At 39.1% G+C, this 15,000-nt stretch overlaps 1 protein-coding gene across 5 annotated transcripts in view; it reads right to left on the bottom strand.

The window, feature by feature from the left end:
- rbfox1 (RNA binding fox-1 homolog 1) overlaps positions 1-15,000 on the bottom strand; it is a 119,708-nt gene that overhangs the window by 67,300 nt on the left and 37,408 nt on the right. The gene's annotated exons all lie outside the window — the stretch shown is intronic.

Genomic DNA, 15,000 nt, shown 5'->3' with positions numbered 1-15,000 from the left:
TTCTAAATGCATACATGGATGCATTTAGCGTTTACGTTCTCAAATGCCACCAGGCATAAACCGCGTGAAGGCGTCGTGACGTTATGATGTCACACACGAGTAACGTTACATTTACCGTGAGACGTGGTTCAAAGCAGCGTTCAGTGACACAAACTGTGGTTAAACATCTATGACACCGTGTGCTCGCCTGTCTCATGCAGGGAGTGCACAGAGGTATGAAGTATGAATATGTGTATTTTCTTGAATGCTTTTCATGTCTGGACACGCAAACTCTATAAGCTCTATTTACTCAGACATAAATCATGAACACAAAATATATATCATTTCTGTGGGCACAGTAACAGCTGGTGGAGTTATTTTAAGACACTGGAAGTCCACAGCAAAAGTCCCACGGGTTAAGGAATGGGTCAGTGAAATGGCTGATGATGCATCTTATGAAAGCATGCTGAACAGATTAAGTGACACCTGTGGGGACGGGGTGTCTCCATGGTACACGTCCTCCTTTGTCTTCATCTGTTTTATTTTATCACTGAACTGGTATCCACGTGTCCCTGCACCAGGACTGTTCAAAAACAATACAAATAAAACTTCATTTTGTTTCAATTGAAACTTTGCTTTTTATATCAGGAGCGTCAGAGACTGTGTAACTTCAGAGAAGTGAAGCCCACAATGAACAATTAACTCAACATGTTTAGAGTTTCTCCAACAAACTTGAGTGAGGTGAGTGATATTCAGCTGTAACATGCACTGAAGTCACAGTTAGACCAAAGTTACGTGTTTCCCTCAAATCTTCTTTCCTTATCCTTACAGTGACATTAAGAACTGTTATTTCACTAGACTCTGTGTCGTCATCTTAAAACTAACTCGGTCAATCTTTGTTTAAAGAGATTTCAAAACCCTGTCCCGACCTGATGATATGATCCAGATCTGAGAGCAGGTACATTGAGTCAGAGTGTAAATTTGAACTCAGAGCAAACACAACACAACACAGAGACTTAGTAGTCACACCATCCGCACTGTTTCCTCACTGTAGTGGAGTGAGAATCAGCTGTGATAAACACTCATCACTCAGAATGACTTACACCAGAGATGATGATGATGTTTTTTATTCAGATTTTCTTTCTCTGGAATAAAACAACTACAAATAAATGTGAGAAAATGTGTTTTCATGATACAGTAATTTGATCCAACTTCCCTTGAGTCTTAAAGACATCATCTGTCATGTGATTGCCAGTTGTCTGGTTTAAATGATAGTTTTATTAAACTAACCAAACACTACACAGGCACTACAAGTGACGTTCACTCGACAGAGGGATGTCACAAAGTTGCTCAAACCATTGATGACGATTCTCACAGGCTCTAAAAAAACACCTTATATCATTTAAAATGATACAGATGAGAGTCTACGCTTCAATAGCTTTAATATTAACAGCAATGATAACAACTAGGAGAGCACGCAGTCATGAAAGGCCCTCGCGTCCCAGGGAGCGCAGCAGTTCCCTGACCACAGTCTTCAATCCACTAAACCTTTCAACAACTTTTTGTTTTGTGAAAATCGCACTTTCCATCCCATCACAGTGTCACACTCACACTTTAGAGACAGAGGACATGGAAGTACATGTCTGACTGGTTACTGAGCCACAATGCTCCCTTCCATATAAGTACAAATGACTCATCACATCCAATGACTGAGACAGTTGTTTGGAATCATCAGGTGTGATAAGTTTGAGTTTTCCTGCCATTTAAACTCAAATTTGTCGGATTGCTGAGGCACCGCCTTTTTTACGCAGAGAAAATCCTTTGACAACTTTTAATCATGAACTCGTCTTGAACACATGGGCTAAGTTTGACGCTGCTAGATCAAACGTGCTAGGACGAGTTTGTTCAAATGCACAATGACTAGTCTTTTTTGTTTCTCCAAAATGGCCGACTTCTGGGTGGGCGGAGCTAATGGAAGTAGGTAGGAATTTGTTTGGAATCATGAGAGCAACAAGTGTACCAAGTTTGGTTAAAATCGGAACAACTATGTGTGACTTAGACACGATAGTTGTTTTTTTGTCTTTGTTTTTTTTTTTGGTCAAAAGTGTAAACACGACAAACACTGTAAACACAACAAACACTGTAAACACTGTAAACACGACAAACACTCAAACACTGTAAACAAACACTGTAAACACTAAGTAAACACACAAAACACTGTAACAAACACTGTAAACACGACAAACACGCACTGTAAACACTGTAAACACCAAACACTGTAAACATGACAAACACTGTAAACGCGACAAACACTGTAAACACTGTAAACAACAAACACTGTAAACACTGTAAACACACAAACACTGTAAACACTGTAAACACTGTAAACACGAAACACGACAAACACTAAACACGACAAAACACCAAACACAACAAACACTGTAAACACGACAAACACTGAAAACACTGTAAACACAACAAACACTGTAAACACGACAAACAACAAACACTAAACACGTAAACACCTAAACACTGTAAACACGTAAACACGACAAACACTGTAAAACACAAACACTGTAAACACTGTAAACACACAAACACTGTAAACACGACAAACACAAACACTTGTAAACACTGTAAACACTGACAAACACTGTAAACACTGTAAACACTGACAAACACAAACACACAAACACAAACACTGTAAACCACGACAAACACTGTAAACAACACATAAACACTGTAAAACACTACAAACACTGTAAACACGCATAAACACGTAAACACCAAACACTGTAAACACGACAAACACACGTAAACACTGTAAGCACTGTAAACACTAAACACAAACACGTAAACACTGTAAACACGACAAACACTGACTGCAAACACTGTAAACACGACAAACACTGTAAACACTACAAACACTACAAACACTGTAAACACTGTAAACACCGTAAACACTAAACACTGTAAACACTACAAACACAAACACTGTAAACACTGTAAACACTGTAAACATTACAAACACTGTAAACACTGTAAACACGACAAACACTGTAAACACACAAACACTGTAAACACTGTAAACACTGTAAACAAAAACAAAACACTGTAAACACAACAAACACTGTAAACACAAACACTGTAAACACAACAAACACTGTAACACGACAAACACGACAAACACTGTAAAACAATGTAAACACACAAACACTGTAAACACTGTAAACACTGTAAACACGACAAACACTGTAAACACCACGTAAACACGACAAACACTGTAAACAATGTAAACACGACAAACACTGACAAAACCCAAACACAAACACTGTAAACAATGTAAACACGACAAACACTGTAAACACTACAAACACGACAAACACTGTAAACACTGTAAACACTGTAAACACGACAAACACCACATTCATGCTCGGTCCTAATAATAACGCTGACTTTCCACAAAATATAACATTTAGTAACCTTTGTTTATATAGAAGACATTAAGGCAAGTCATTATTCATTCATTCATCATTACATGAACCAGGCTGAGTTGGTGACTCTAGGATGTGATCTGTGATCTGTCTGATGTTAGACTAGTTAGTATTGTCTGCATTAGATAATATGGACACATGTGTTTAAGACATGACAGAACCTGTGTGTAATGATGGAGCAACATACAGCGACCTCAGAGACCAAGTGACACACTGAGACTGAGGACTGGCTTCAACATGTGTGACGCTACGGTGCTGCAGAAGACTGCTACACGCACACGCACACGCGCACACACACACGTACATACACGCACACGCACGCACGCACACACACGACTGGGAACGTTATGTAAGTGATGAGCAGAGCTGAGCTGCGCTCGCCATGCACTCGCTTTACACCCACAGAAAATAGCAGGGTTCCCAAGCCGTGCAGGCATGCTGTAAATAATTCATGTCAGGATGAGAACACACACACACACACACGTGCATGCACGCGCACACACACACACACGCAGCCTCCTCACTTTTTAAAAATGAGTCGTCTTGGAAACTAAAGCATATAATTTGGGCTACAGTGCTGTGTGGAGTGTTCTGTGGCAGCTTCTCTGACGCAGACTTTATTTTCCAGTACTTTAACTCTCCACCATTCACATGCACATGTGACCTTTTTGTGCATCTTCAAACAGCACAAATGTTTTTGGGATGGATGAGTATTAAATAATGCAGGTGTAGATTATCGTGTACAGCTGATAAAATGCCCCCTTGTTTACTTTTGATCATTTTTAATAGTTGATGAGTAACTATTCATCAACATAAGGATGGATGACTTTCCTTAGTAGTAAAGAGGAAATTTTAAAAGAGTTTTCATCGATTAAATCTATCACATATAGAAATGACTAAGATTTGACTAAAACAATAAGCATTTTAGTCCAAAAGACTCAAACTAACACTGGTCTAAAAACATGAATTCTGCATTTCTGTCCAGTGACAGATCACACATGACACCATACTTCCATGTTCTTGCAAAGAGAAGTCACAAATGAAACTGCTCCCATCAGGAAAAGAGATCTTATCCAAATAAACTGAACATTGCTAAAGCAAAAAAGCTATTTGCAGATTTGCATATAAACAGACATTTTTGACCCATGTCTTAATATGCTTGAAATAATTGTGGAGCTTCACCTGTAAAGTTTAAGTTAGTTTTTATTAATCCCCTTAGGGAAAGTATTCCTCTGCATTTTGACCCATCCTAGAATTAGGAGCAGTGGGCTGCCACACTGAGTGGCGCCCGGGGAGCATTGGGGGGTTGGGTACCTTGCTCAGGGGATGTGGTCTGTGACCATGGGAATGTCATTCAGCTGTGAGGGTCGCTACACAGAGTGGGAGTGGGGACAGAGTGGGAGTGGTCCTCCACGTCTTCTTCAGCTGGGTTCTAATTTGCAGCTACATCCACGCTACACTGTTTTCATCTCAAATGCACACATTCTGCCTTGGTCTTGCCTACTCAAAATAATGGATGGATTAGAAGAACTGGATAGAGCTCCGCCCCTTTGGTTCTCCTATGGTTTATTTCCAGGTTGTGCAGCAGTGTTACTCCCATGATGCCTCTCGGCTATGTGAACGAACCGCCCACAACTCTACTGTTATTTTAGCCTAGAGAAAGAAAGTCAGTGATGGATTGCACTGAGATCAGGACCAACCATTTGAGTGAATGAGTCATAACATGAATTATTACCTTTTCTTGGGGAAGTTAACCGTGTTAAATCCTTTGTTAGAGGTTTAGTGCTAGTTGATGGTCATTTACAGGAGCTAAGGACAAGGTCACTTCATCTGCATCTAACATATGAACATAAGAAGGAATTTCATCTTTTGGAAGGAAGACAGTTCTGGGCCAAATGTTGCTCCGTCTTGTTGGCCTAGGGTGATTATGGGATGGTGGGACTAAGCAGGTATGTTGAATTATTCTATGTGTGATTGTGGCACGGATTCATCAAAGCAGTTCATTTTGAATAAATGAAACTAGGAGGACTAAACAAATGCTCTTTTAGCAGTAGCAGGTATGAAGGTTGTGTTTGGAGAGCTCTGTGTGCATGTGGCCTCGGGCCTGAAGACCAACCAGGAGAACTTCACATTAAAGCACCAACAAGGACTCAACTGGTTGAAGCTCAGTGAAAGTGAACTTCTTTTTGTTGACACAGAAGTTACTACAATAAAAACTACAATACGTTCCACACACACACTGCTGTAAACATTTCACTGCAAGCAGATCATGTGACCACTCTGGGGACACTACATGACCTCATCAGCAAGCACAAGATTGTACATCCAGATGCTGTGTTCACTGTGGCTTTTAACCACCGCAACCTTAGCTGCATCCTCCCCAAGTAACATCAGCATGTGAGCTTCCCAACGAGGGAGAACAGCAACGTGAAAAACGCCTACAAGGCTGTGCACCAGCCTCACTTCATACAGTCACACCATGGTTCATCTACCCAGCGTAAGCAGAATTATTAGAGAATCTGAACCAATGCTTTGTTAATATTATTAAAAACTGAAGACTCTACATGGACGCAGTGATGCTGAGGATTATGACAAGGCCACATCACAAGACGCATGTGCGTACGCACGGTTTATACACGAGGCCCCTGGTGTGTGATGCAGAGCCTATCAACTTTCAGCTACTGCGCCACCTGTGGACAGTCTTCACAGAAGAGCAAATGAGCAACTACTGTCTTGGCTCCCTGAATAGGTCGCAATCTTTCAGACTGAATTTCTCCCTAAAGCAGTTTGAGGAGTGCTCATATCTTCTTCAAATATGCCGTTAGACATTGATGGAAAGCTTCGAAGTCACACTTTCATAATATGTGAATAACTCCAAATGTCCCTGGACCCACTTGTTGCTGGGCACATCGATTACATCCCGCCAGTCAAACTCTGTGAAAAGCTCCTCAGCCTCTCTCTGCACCTGGCTGCTGACACACTCCAAACAGTCAGGGCTGGATAGTGTGCACTAATCCTGCTGCTTATTGTGTGGACTCTCAGACCAACACCTGCAATATAAAATTAGCATTATTATTATTATTTGTGCACAAGACCAAGGAGATGATCATTAGTCCGAGGAGGAGAAAGGAGCAACACCCCCCACTATACAGAGGTATATTTCTTGGAACCCACATCAGCAAGGGTCTCACAGCAGCTTCTCAGCAGAGACTGTGGGGAGAGTCATTACCAGTGCAATCACAGTGTGGTGTGGAAGCTACACCTTTCAGTGCAGGAAGACTCTCTGGTGGGTTTTTAAAACTGCCCAGTTCATCTGTGGAACAGGTTTCTGTCACTGCACCAGCACAAGGATCATCACAAGAACACACGACATCATCAGAGACAGCACACATCTGTTCACACATCTGTCATCAGGGAGGCATTACAGGAGTGTGAAATCAGGCCATCGGACTCTTGAGCAGCAACACTGTCCAACACTGTCACACTCACTCTTCACCATGTTATCAGTGCAGGTTTTCTGTTTGTTTTATGGGTTTTATAGATTTATATTTGTACCTTCTTCTTTTGTCTTGTTTTTGTTATTGTGCGGCTGTTATGCAAATTACATTTTAAACGTGACTGTCATATGTCATACTAACAATATATCAATCGATCAGTCTTACTTTTGTGTTATGCAGTGGATTCTAGCAAAGTAAGAATGGTCTGCTGTTGTTTTCCTGGACAACTGACACTTTGAATCTTTATTCTTGAAAAAAAAAGAAAATCACTCATCTTCTCTATTTCAACTAAGAGTCACTGGTCTGTGTGCAGCATTAGCATTAGCATCAGCATCAGCACTAGCATCAGCATTAGCATTAGCATCAGCAGTTTGACCAAGTTCTGCCTCTCCTGCAATAAAAAGCTAAACAAGAAACCTCACAACAACTGAGTCGGTCAACTCACCTGCAAATGCTCCTGCTAAACCACAACAGCTGGGTTTTTTTTTATAATGCATTAAATAATTTAAATCACATGCAACAGATAGTGTTCATTTTGACAAGAGTATTTATTAATGAAATGACAGGGTATGTTTTACAATGACTGTGTCTAGTTTTTGTGTTTTTGTGTACCAATGTGTTAAAATCAAAGTCCGGGGAAACAAACATGAGGTGACATGATGCCGGGGCCTGCCGCTGCTACAACTGCTACAGCAGCTACAGCTGCTACAGCTACTACAGCTACTACAGCTGCTGTGTGAGCAGCTATCTCTGGTGAAATCATGATTTTAGTTTTAGAATCACGGCTGTCAAAGTGAACGTGTTAATTGTTGAGATTAATACAGCAAAGATTAACACAATACAATTATTTAACGTACTTAACGCAAGTTTGTTGACTACAACTAGTGCTAGTGCTCTAGAAATAAAGTTGCCTTGACGTGACTTTGCTGGAAAAATGCTGCATTCTTCCAGAGAGAAGTCTGAAAAAAAGAAAAACATGGACGACGAGTCGATAACCACCTGTAAAAGGTAAACGGCGCACACTGACACGTCTACAGAAAAAACTATGTGTGACTCAGTCACTGGGAAACAACTGATGATTGATAGGGAAACATTTGTGGGTGGAAACAAATGATATATTGTGCATACATACATGTGCACACGCACACACCTAAATGACAACATTTAATCCAACAACTTTTCTGTGTTTAATATTGATCTCCATGTAAAGGCTCTGCTGACATCATGACCCTCATCAGACCAGTGCTCTAACCCAGTGTTTTCCAAACTTTCTACATGGCAATACACATCAGGGCAACAACAGATCCTATGTATGCCTGTTATTATTATTATTATTATTATTGTTTTTATTATTATTATGTACAGTATACACATAAGGTTTACAACATAAAGGTTTGGAATATTCTGCTTATTTGTTTGGGGACCTAAAAATCTTCTGCCGCCCATCTGTGGGTCTCAACCCAGTCTTTGGGAATCAATAAAAGTACATATTGTTTTAAGCCTAACAACAGCGTCAGCTGAACTGGGGTCATTCTGGGTCAGGCACTGTTGTCTTATTCTTCTCCAGGTTCAAGCCTGACCCCCCAGGCCAGCATGAGTCCAAGTCTGTAGCTTGACTAACCCTTGACTAACTAGTCCAACTTAGAGGAATATGAGTTAGTACCGTTTCAGTCCGACTAACTCTCACTCACTTCATCGTCCACATTAGGGTCATAAGGGTCATAGTGTGAAAGGTACTCAAGGCTTCTTTGCACCACAGCTTTGCCATTCACACTCATTCACTCACACTTATCTGTCGAACCCATTCACAGTGCAGCATCATATTAACATGTTTAGGAAAATGCTGCAGTGTTTTGAATTGGGACTGTAGTAAAGGTCAGTGTTATAACCTTTAACACCTTAATTAAGAGTTGTCACGTTAGCATGGTGTTCTTCTTTATTGTTGCTAAAGGAGACGACGTTTAAGTTTACAGTAATAATATTGTCTGATGAGCACAAGAGAACGAGTCACGTGATCTCAACACAAAAACACTGCAGCTGATGTGACAATGTAAGATGGAATCACTTCAGGATGAAACTAAGAAGATGATTACAGGCTTATAAATAAGTGGGACAATAAAGTGTTTACGATCCGTGTCAAATATAGTTATTAACACCTGACTTGTTAATGTGAACAGTGACATTGACTATAACACAAAGTCTTATTAAGGGACCTTTTTTAACAGAGTATATGTATATATATATATATATATCTGTAACTTTGTTGATAAAATGTACTTTTTTATATGGTAAATGTATTTGTAAAATGTTGTATATTACACAGATTTATTGAAAATAATATGAAGATTATCAATGCAACAGCCTTTAAAACCAGGACAAATCCTCAGCACACACACGTTATCACACTGTGACGATATGATTGATGATATGATTGATTTATTGCCCATCAAGCAAACAGGAGAATAAACATTCTCAAGGTAATTATGTTTGTTGAATGGTCCTAAAAATAAGTGTCATGGTAACAGAACCTTCTTGATGTGAGGCTACATTTTAAAGTGGTCTAACTTTGGTCCACTACACATGATGTCACTAAAGATGTGAGCAAATGAGATGAGTTCACGTTTAACACCTTACACTGATGTGAAGTGTCTGATCTGACATACATGTGTCAAAGTGTGTGTCTGTTATGACACACACACACACACAGTATTAACATACTGTGTCGCCTGCAGCCAGCAAATTAGTCACATCTGAAACTGTCTAATTAACCCAGAGGAGCTTAACCCACTTATCACAGCAAGCACACACACACTAGTGCAGATATTCTCCTTAGGACGCTGCATTAACTATAACCAGTTAATGTCTAACCCAGTTCAAATTATAGTACCTAACTCAACCAGTTCCTGTATAAAAAGGTCCTGCTTCATTAGAACCAGGACTTCATTTATGCCAGCAAAGACCTAACAAATACAAGTAAACACAGACAGACAGAGAGAGAGACAGACAGAGAGAGAGACAGACAGAGAGACAGAGAGAGAGAGAGAGACAGACAGAGAGAGAGACAGACAGAGAGAGAGAGACACAGACAGACAGAGAGAGAGACAGACAGACAGACAGAGAGAGAGACAGAGAGACAGAGAGAGAGACAGACTCAGACTATCATTCACTGATTGATTTCTCTCATCAAGTGTGTTTGTGTGTGTGCCTTTAGTAATTAATTGGACAAAGAAGGGTTAGGTTAGTACACACACACACACACACACACACACAGACTATTCTCATCACAGGTATGGAATATAACAGTAAATGCAGAAAAAAATTTAATTTTTCAGAGCTCACAGCTGGGTCTCTTTCTTATGCATAACTATGACTTTTTATTCTGTAATTTCGACTTTTCATCTCATAATTTTCTACTTTTTGTCACATTACGAATTTCTCTCTCATAATTTGACTTTTTATCTCATAATTTAGATTTTTTATTTGATAATTTCAACTTTTTATCTCATAATTTGACTTTTTTTATTTGATAATTTCAACTTTTTATCTCATAATTTGATTTTTTTTATTTGATAATTTCAACTTTTTATCTCATAATTTGACTTTTTATCTCATAATTTTGATTTTTTTTATTTGATAATTTCTCATAATTTGATTTTTATTTGATACTCAACTTTTTATCTCATAATTTGACTTTTTAACTCATAATTTTGATTTTTTTATTTGATAATCAACTTTATCTCATAATTTGACTTTTATCTCATAATTTTTTGATAATTTCAACTTTTATTTGACTATTCATAATTTGATTTTTTTTATTTGATAATTTCAACTTTTATCTCATAATTTTGATTTTTTATTTGATAATTTCAACTTTTTATCTCATAATTTGACTTTTTATCTCATAATTTTGAATTTTTTATTTGATAATTTCAACTTTTTATCTCATAATTTTACTTTTATAATTGATAATTTCTATCTCATAATTTTACTTTTTATTTGATAATTTCAACTTTTTATCTCATAATTTTGATTTTTTTATTTGATAATTTCAACTTTTTATCTCATAATTTTGATTTTTTATTTGATAATTTCAACTTTTTATCTCATAATTTTGATTTTTATTTGATACTTCAACTTTCATCTCATAATTTTTTTTATCTCATAATTTTGATTTTTTATTTGATAATTTCAACTTTATCTCATAATTTTGATTTTTATTTGATACTCAACTTTTTATCTCAGAATTTTTTGATTTTTATTTGATCTTAAACTTATCCTCATAAATTTCAACTTTTTATCTCATAATTGTGATTTTTTATCTCATAATTTTGATTTTTTTATTTGATAATTTCAACTTTTTATCTCATAATTTGACTTTTTATCTCATATTAATGACTTTACATTTAAGCTTACAGCAAAAGACTCAACATCACTTTAGCAACAATGGCAACTCTTCTATGAAGTCGGCCATGACGTGATTTTCACCCTAATTTAACAGTTATTGTGATGGTTAAAGGACACATTTCTATTTTTAGAACCACTGTAAGGCAGAGGAGACGCTTCCTACAGACCATAACTTTGCAAGTGTTACAGACAGATTCTGTTTTATAAGTCGTCTTCCTGTGACAACATCTTCAATGTCCGTAACGTCGAACTTCTTTCTTTTAATTTAGAGAAAGAATTTTACACACACGCTCGTCTTGATGCCAGCTGTAATCTGAAAACACGTTTATTAAATGAAAATGTAGCACAGATGAAGGCTTTAGACACTAACCTCAAACTCAGTCACAAATACTTGTGATGGATGTGAATGGACGTGTCTGAACGTACACAGCGTTTCCCAGTGGGGTTTTTCTCTGGGAGAACAGACGAGCTACTCCTAATCCTTCTCCCTGCACCCACTGAGGACGTTCAGCGTGCTGGGACAAAGTGTTGACATCAGCACCTCTGCACAGTCTGAGGGTCTCTGCCGTCTCTCCTCGCTGTGGTCATCAATCATCAGTGTGAACCCCCTCCACACACACACACTCCACCCCTTTTGGCTGACAGCTCCTATTTGTTATACTGCCTCACAATGCTCGGCTGTGAAACACACACACACACACACACACTCAGTCACAGGGCGGGGTCATACTTTGCCTTTCCGCATGCACATAAACAAGACCGCGGGTCCATTCATACTCAGACCAGAATCCGCTTCAGTCCAGCGTGCGACACTCGCGTTCTAAACCTCACATTACGTTCCAGTGAATCCTGGACAGGTTGCACGTCCACTGCAGGGCAACATTTCTGGATGTTTTTATTTAAAAAAATGTAAGAAAATACAACGTGTTTGAAAGATGAAACACGCAACGTCCATCTGAAATATTTTATTGCCTACCATAGTTCTATGAATCTGTATTTCACTGCACACAGACACTGACCCAAGAGCGAGGGACCAAGACAAGACACAATCAAGGGAAACAAGAGCCTGTCTGTCTGTCTGTCTGTATGTGTGTGTGTGTGTGCACATATGCATATGCACATATGCATATGTGGGTAATTGTGTGTGTGTGTGTGTGTGTGTGTAGTTGGGTGTGGTCTTGCTGACCCAAGCATTTTTGTCTCAACATTATTCTCGGTCATTTGATTTGAGAGCCTCTGAAGATGAACCTGCTGATGCAAGCACTTTTTAACAGCCGCACTACACGCACACACACACACACGCCACACACACACACACATGCACACACAAATGAATGTGTTTGCTTTGGTTTGCTGAAGTTGTCTAATATTGTTAAAAACAAAAGCTGTATGGAATGTTAGGAAGAATAACAATGAAAACAATAGTTTTTATTGATGCTGAATCCAATGTTGAAAACCTAATTTGAATTCTCTCTTCTCACTTTGAACTGGTGAAATAATAAAAAAGCTGCCTTTTAAATTGTTTTTAAATCATATGGCAATTCAAAATATTGTGCTAACTGAAGTTTATGAAAAGGCACTGGATGTGTTTGTGATATACTGGATATAGATGCTGAATCTGCTCTGAAAGATCCTTCTCACTGTATCTAGTAATATTATTTAGTGATCCAGGTCAAACTCTTGGTAGTTTTGTGTAAAGTATTTGAATTACATATTTTGGTTTACAGAGCACCGTCTGCCATCAATGACATCATAGCATGAATTGCTATTGTTGCTAAAAGTGATGGCAAAGGTGTGTCTGGCTGCCGTGAAAAAGGCTCATTAAAAATAACTGTTAATATTAATTAATATGATCAGCACTGCTGTTGGCTGCGTATGTGTGTGTGTGTGTGTGTGATCAGCACATTAAAGGAAGGCCTCGAACCATATGTTAATTATGGAAATGATTGGCTTTAATCAGGCTCAGCCATGTCGCAAGTTAGTGGAACACAGGAATGTGTAGCTCCAGCACAATCCCAATTAATATTCCTCTGTGCGTGTGTGCGTGCGCGTGTGCGTGTGCGTGCGTGCGTGTGCGTGTGCGTGTGCGTGCCCAGTAGCCCACATGGAGGCCAAAAGCTGGAACTGGTTAAAGTTAGTATTACCAATGTGTGCAGAACAGACAATGAGTTGTTAAAGTATAACTAAACCTCTAAACCACTTCTTTCAGGTGTAAACCAGTATGTGTAACTAGTATCAAGTTATTTGTTGATCCAGGTACAAATTTTCAGTATTGAAGTTATACACACCGGCATCAACTGCCCCTCTGGTTAAACCCCAGCCACTGCATTCAAATGTTGCCATTGGTTTTCTTAGTCCACTCTTTGAGAGTGCTCGTCTCACTGAGCTCACTGCCAGACCACGCCCCCTGCATTGATCCCCATTGCCCCTCCCTCCTACTCTCATTCACTCAGCTCTCAGGCCACTTCTTGGCATTTTCCCAAATCTGGCATTGGGGCGGAGTTAGCGTCAGAAGACAGGGGTTCAGTTGTACATTGGTCATCAATACAACAAAGGATCCACATGTACTGTCATGGACACGACAACATGCTTACACAGACCTCTACAGACTCTCACACTCACAAAGTATGAATCGGAGAAGGAGAAACATCTGGGAGCAAAGCAGGTGAAGTACATGGAAGTATAGAATTATGATTAACACATACATTTACGCCTAAACTTGACCTAGCCACAATTCAGTTCTTAACTAAACCAACTCAGACTTAACCGGTTCCTCAGAACCAGGTTTTTACTGGTCCTGACGTCAGTGTTTATGCCTTCACATGAGCATATCATCCCCAGCAGTGAAGCACTGTAAGGTATTCTAAACGTATGAATAATATAATGTATATAAACCCATGCAGAGGTTTGATTCTGACTTTGTGAAGAAGGACACGCATGCAGTTTAATGTTGGACCATTCACTGAAGGCTGAGGAATAACTGAGTGAGAATAAACCTCTGTTTCTGAACAAATGCAAGACTTTTGTTCAGATATCGATATTTAGAAGAGTGAGATGAAATATAAATATAAATGTATAACATGGAAAGAGTGCAGTGACAGCTTCTGTTCAGAGCAACGTTATTGGATTCAGGACCATGGAGAGCGCTCAGGACACTGCATTGACTTCCATTCATGTCGACAGTCTAAACAAAGTGTTAACCCTAACCATAGCCAGTTAATCTTAATCAAACTAATCCAAGCCCCAAACCTACCTCATTAGGACCAGGTTTTGGTCTACTGGTTCTGACAGGGCCAGACACACACACAAACATAGAGACACAATACAGAAGCTGCTGGTCAACCACAGTCTCACCCTCTCTGACCAAAACTACTGAAATGAATCATGTTAGTGTTCCGTCTCTGACGAGATTAGATTACAGATGACTGGTGTCGCTCAGCATCAAAACGTTGTGTTTGGTCTGTGTTTGTTTTTGTTTACTCCACATTTAACTGTGATCAGCGGGAGATGCCACGAGGACACACATCAAACACATTAGAACAACTGTGTGTGTGTGTGTGTGTGTGTGTGTGTGTGTCAGAGCAGCTACACAGGATTACAGGATTAAACTGGATCATATGTAGCTT

The sequence above is a fragment of the Solea senegalensis genome, linkage group LG19, assembly GCF_019176455.1.
Source record: "Solea senegalensis isolate Sse05_10M linkage group LG19, IFAPA_SoseM_1, whole genome shotgun sequence".
Lineage (NCBI taxonomy): Eukaryota > Metazoa > Chordata > Actinopteri > Pleuronectiformes > Soleidae > Solea > Solea senegalensis.
The sequence above is the reverse complement of the archived record's forward strand: the minus strand, read 5'-3'. Positions and strand labels throughout refer to the sequence as shown.